The sequence below is a fragment of the Herpailurus yagouaroundi genome, unplaced genomic scaffold, assembly GCF_014898765.1.
Source record: "Herpailurus yagouaroundi ecotype Mexico unplaced genomic scaffold, PumYag 164, whole genome shotgun sequence".
Classification (NCBI taxonomy): domain Eukaryota; kingdom Metazoa; phylum Chordata; class Mammalia; order Carnivora; family Felidae; genus Herpailurus; species Herpailurus yagouaroundi.
The window spans coordinates 20,918,020-20,924,327 of NW_024412405.1; positions in this window are offsets into that span (position 1 = coordinate 20,918,020).

The window sequence follows — 6,308 nt, forward strand, 5'->3', positions numbered from 1 at the left end:
CCATGATATTAAATATCTTCTTCTATATGTTGAATTAAATTATATGATAATATTTAAATGTACCATGATAAAAAGCCCAGAAAATATGAACATTGTATTTCAAGGACAAAAAAATAGCTAAGGATTATTTATATTATACACGTTATATTTAATATATGCAATTATAAAGGAATCTCAGGGAATTTTTATATCTCTTAAAACTTCTTAAACACTCAACAAATTAAGTGGTTATACCTACATAAAATTACAATTAAAACCGTTTATGATGGAATTAAAATAACAATTTAAGTAGGCTGTTTCGTTATTGTTGCATTGTTTTCAAGGAAGCCACATTTCACTGACCTCTTATTTTAAAATGTAGCTCAACTAATTATTCCCTGGTAATAGTAGAAAATAGCTGATGCCTTTCCATATCAACATTAATGCTTTGTTTGCATTTGCTCCTGTCAGATGTCATTAAAAGAGTGATGCTAATAATCAAGTGATCATCTCTTGCCATCTGCATTGCCTCATAGAATTAGTCAAGCTTTACAGTAGTATCTTCCATTTGAAAAACAGAGAAAGCTTATACAAAAAATAGGGAATCATAAAAAGATGTTTTAATTATTTATAAATACACAATGTTTTCTATGTTTATAAATATTAATTAGAAAATGATTGTTTCAAATTTCTATTTATATAATGTTGTTCAAACAATCCTTTTTTTCTTAAAAAAATTTTTTTAGGAGTGCCTCGTGGCTCAGTGGGTTAAGCATCAGATTTCAGTTCTTAATTTCAGCTCAGGTCATTATTTTACAGTTCATAAGATTGAGCCCCATGTCAGGCTGTGCACTGATAGCATGGAGCCTGCTTTGAATTCTCTCTCTCTCTCTCTCTCTCTCTCTCTCTCTCTGCCCTTCCACTGTGCATGTGTACTATCTCTTGCTCTCTGTCTCAAAATAAATAAATGAACATTTAAAAATAAAGTTTAATGGGGCGCCTGGGTGGCGCAGTCGGTTAAGCATCCGACTTCAGCCAGGTCACGATCTCGCGGTCCAGGAGTTCGAGCCCCGCGTCGGGCTCTGGGCTGATGTCTCAGAGCCTGGAGCCTGTTTCCGATTTCTGTGTCTCCCTCTCTCTCTGCCCCTCGCCCGTTCATGCTCTGTCTCTGTCTGTCCCAAAAATAAATAAACGTTGAAAAAAAAATTAAAAAAAAATAAATAAATAAAAATAAAGTTTAAGTAATCTCTAACCCAACATGGGGCCTGAACTCATTACCCTGAGATCAAAAGTCACATGCTGTACTGACTGAGTCAGATAGCTACTCCCTTTCTTTTTTCCTTCCTAAGAAAAGATATTATGAGTAACAAGCTTAGATTTAAATATGTTACTCCAATGTTTATGGGAATTTATATTGTTTAATTGTTTTCAATGATTTTATAATATGAAGATAAAATCAAATTTACATTTCAGGAAAGATTTTCCATTCCAATAATGACAGATAACAAGTATCACCTTTTAGAGAAAAAGAAGTACTAATTAAAAAAAAAAAAAAAAAAAAACTACTTGAAAACTCTCCAGTTCAACTCCAAACTGGCAGAGTCTAGAAGAGCTGAGAAGTACCTCACTCTTTTCTCACCTATTTGAGAAACATCAGCGATGCCTGTGTGAATAGAAATAACATTCATTCACCTATAATGTAACCAGTCACATCTCTTCAAAACTTTACATTTTTATCTTAAAATAGCCTTTTAAAGTGTTTTTCCTCAATTCAATCTACTTCAGATCAGTTTTCTTCATGTTCAATCAGTACTCAAGAAGGTTAATTCCTATTCATTCTCTAGAAACATTTTAAAGTAGTCGCATGAAGACAAAAGAGGTTGAAATAAAAACTGTATGCTATATGGGTATTTTGCTGCACTCCCAGCTAGGTAGAAGAATTGATTGATTTTGGTTTTTTGACAGAATCTGAAAACCATGGAGTAGTACTTGTCACTAGGCATTAATACCAAAGAAAGATAGCTGTGGGAAGTATCATTTAGCTAAAATGAGAGAATCTGATCAGATTTAATTTTCTTTTCTTTTTTTTTTGTAAGGAATTATTTACATATTTATTTGTTATTATTATTTTTAATAAATTTGTTGTCAAGTTAGTTAACACAAGTTAATACACATTGTGCTCTTGGCCTCCGGAGTAGATTCCCATGATTCATCACTTACATACAACACACAGTGCTCACGACAACAAGTGCTACAGATTTAATTTTCTATCCCTGAGAAGTTAAGGAATGCAATATTGAAATTACTTTATCGGTTTGTTTCTGCCCGCCCGCCCCACCAAATGAGCTCTATGGCTAAGAGAAGGAAAATAAATACTTGTTTACTAACCCTGACCTCTTAGATTCCAGTAGAACCCAAGGGGAAAACAAGTGAAGATTTTAGGAATAAAAAAATTTAAATATCAATGACTACCAAAGTTAATTTTAGACATTTCAGGTAAAGCATAGTTATGCCACCCATGATCAAAAAAATTTCAAAAGGTTATGGATTTAATTGTGTTTGATTCTGAAAGCTGAAGTACTCACACTATGATTAAGAAGTTCTAGTGGAGGAAAAGTGGATCCATACTAATAGTGGTCATATCATGAGAGAATGTAGGAGTAAAAAAATGAGGTAACTATGATTAGCTTAGAATACTCAAGTCAAGAAAGAATGAACTATAATGAAACACTACAGTATAGGCACATCTACCATGTTTAATGTTGCATGAAAAAACAATTTGCGTGAATATTAAAAAGCTTATACAAAGTTTAGAACAACCGAAGCTAAACATTATATTGTGTGAGGATGCATGCATGGGTGATAAATGTATATAATATAAAAGAAGGTAATGACAAAACAAAATTCAATATCGTGGCTTCTTCCTGAGTCAGGAGAAAGGACTAAATGAAGTACAACCCATAATTAAATACCAGGGTTTTGATGATATAATTTTTAGGCTGAGCCATGGTTTCATGACTGGTGGTTTCATGTCTTCATTTGATTATTATGCTTCATAGCATTTATATACATACATGTATAAGCATGCATATTTTACAATGTAAATATTTTTAATGTGCAGTTCATTTATAATGTATAAGGCTTTTATGATCTGGTTGGCAATGAAAATAGTGAAAATATTCAGATGGTTAAGGTTAAGGTTATTCAGATGGTTAATTGTAAAATTTATATGGACAATGTATAAAGACAATCAGTGAAAAATAGATTGGTGTGCAGTTGTACATTTAATTTTTGAAAAGAGCATAGAAGACAATTTAGACATGAATTTTATGCAAATAATATTTCTGATGGCAGTTGTCTCTTTCTTGTTGTAATGAATGCATAGAATGTTGTCATCTTTCCTGACACTCTAATTCAGTAAGAGAAAAGGTGTAAATTCTATTCTCCAACTTTACAAATTTTAAGTTTTAATGCTTAGCAAGGCTAACTCTAGTTAAATCTCTGGTAAATACTCTTTTACTTAGAAATCTTAAAATAGGTTTGATTATATGTTAGAGAAAACATATCTTTCAAAAAATAAAACTAATAAAGAACACTATTCAAATAAATTTTCATTCATTTAATTTCCTTTTCCATCTCACTTTTTAATGAATATCAAAAGCAATAATTACTTTAATAATGATTTTGATAGATCACTTTAAAATCTTTATTTCATTTTGGCTTTTGATTTGTACAGTAGTTTTTATCGATTGTAATTGAATTAGAGAAATAAAATTAAAGGAGGAAATTTGCTTAGCCATTGATATTGTATTATGACATTGTTGTTATTTTTATTTAATATCATACCATTTACTCAGTGAAAAATGATAAGGTTCAATCCCTTTGCCTGGGATTGTAACAAACTAGAACTAGGACAGAAAACTATTATGCTGCTTATAGGTTGATTAAAAGCCCTAGTCACAGGACAAATTAGTTTAAATTATGTTAGATTCCTGATAATCTGGGAGCACAGAAAGTATTCTATATTAATGGGCTAAATGGGTGATTAGTGTTAAGGAGGGCACTGTGATGAGCACTGGGTGTTATATGTAAGGGATGAATCACTCAATTCTATACCTGAAACCAATTTTATCATGCATGTTAACTAATTAGAATTTAAATAAAATCTTGAAAGGAAAAAAAAAACATTTGAAAATATTTTCATCTGGATTTGAAGACAAATGTCCACTGTATATTAATGGATGACCCCAAAAGACTTCTGAATCTATAGAACTAAAAAGAGGCCAAATATCAAAGGGATATCAAATAAGATGGCAATTCTCTGCAATTGCTGACAATGACTTCCAAATCCTTTCAGCTCTGAAGCTTAGAGATCAAAGAGCATCATAAAGTCTCCTGACATGTAAGTGTGATCTCTTTAAACATTATACTAAGCCAGTCAAGAAATATGTGTTGCAGTAATCTGTGTTCTTATAGTCAATGTTTTTGGTAGGTGTACCTGTTTATTTAAGCTGCATCACTGAATAGTTTTCAAGTAGTCACATCACTAATTAACTTATTTATATTGTATTTTCTCAAGAAAAAAATTCCAGGACAGTTTTCAAGCATCTTCTATGTAAAATCACTTTCACACCTTTTTGTCCTTTGATCACATTTTGGTAAATGTAATCTAGGGTAACACTATTTATTACTAATGATTTTAGTGTTGTATAGGTGTTAAATAATATTTTTATATAAATTATTTTTACTTCCAACTTCACAAATGCAATTACAATTATCAGCTACTACTGAAAATAAAATAAAATACCACTTACATAATGTACTAAGGACAAAAGTACTTAAAGAATATTAGAGTACCTAGTTTAGGCTAAACACATTTTGAAAAGCTTTAGAGAGTAAGCAGGAATCAATGCATTTATGTATACGTATAATTAGAAAATAAATAAAGCAGGCAAGAAAAAAAAGAGGAGAAAGAAATAGAAAAAAAAAGAGATGGAGTTATTACAGAAACTGATCAAACAGGTGTCCTTATTTGAATTTATAATTCTGCAGTTGTACACTCTTCCCAATTTACTTTTTCATTTTGAGATTTGCCATATATGTAAAATAAGATTTTTTTAAGATTTTATTTTTAAGCAATCTCTACACCCAATGTGGGATTTGAATTTACAACCCCAAGATCAAGAGTTGTCTGCTCTGACTAAACAAAAAACAAAACCCAACCAAACAAACAATGTTTGTTTGGGAGGGAGCCAAAACATAGGAGACTCTTAAAAACTGAGAACAAACTGAGGGTTAATGGGAGATGGGAGGGAGGGGAGGGTGGGTGAGGGGTACTGAGGAGGGCACCTTTTGGGTAAGCACTGGGTGTTGTATGGAAAGCAATTTGACAATAAATTTCATATTAAAAGTAAATAAAAAATAAATAAATTGAATGTTTAGGGAATTTCAAAGTGTTGGTTTATACATATTAAATATTATTAGTTATAAAACATGTTGAATGTTATTAAACATTAAAAAGTTTGAAACTTGACTTTCATAGATAGTATTCAAATATATGACTACACTACTTATTTAGTCATTTGTTACTGTGTATATATAATTCCCAAGGGCCAACAATGGGACAATTTGAGTAATAAAATAAATAATGATAACACTGAATTATAACTCAGAGAATGAAAGAAATCTGTGAGTTTATTTTTTTAAATTATTTTTTAGTGTTTATTTATTTTTGACAGAGAGAGAGAGAGACAGAGCATGAGCGGGGGAGGGGCAGAGAGAGAGGGAGACACAGAATCCAAAGCAGGCTCCAGGCTCCAAGCTGTCAGCACAGAGCCCGACGTGGGGCTCTATCTCAGGAACCTCGAGATCATGACTGAGCCGAAGTCAGATGCTTAACTGACTGATTATAAACTGATTATAAACTGATTATAAACCCCTTCTGTGAGTTTATATTGAGGAAATAAATGTACAGTAAAATTATTGGGCAAAAGTTTGAGGAAAAATAGAATAATAACATAGTCTCAAATTACCTCCCTTCAAGATGATTATTTATCACAAAAGAAAAAAAGAATACATTTAATTTGACAAAGTCTTACAGAAGTCATCTTCACCAGTTGAACAAGGTGAATGACACCAATAATAAAAAATGCCAGCATCATGTATTCTCTGACAGGATACATTGAGAAGGAACATAACTTCTGTGGTATTCTTGCCAAAATCACATAACCTCATTAATTTAATTATGAGAAAACATCAGATAAACCCAAATTAAGGGTCATTTTACAAAATAAATAATTAAACAGTGTTCTTCAAGGTAATGAAATACA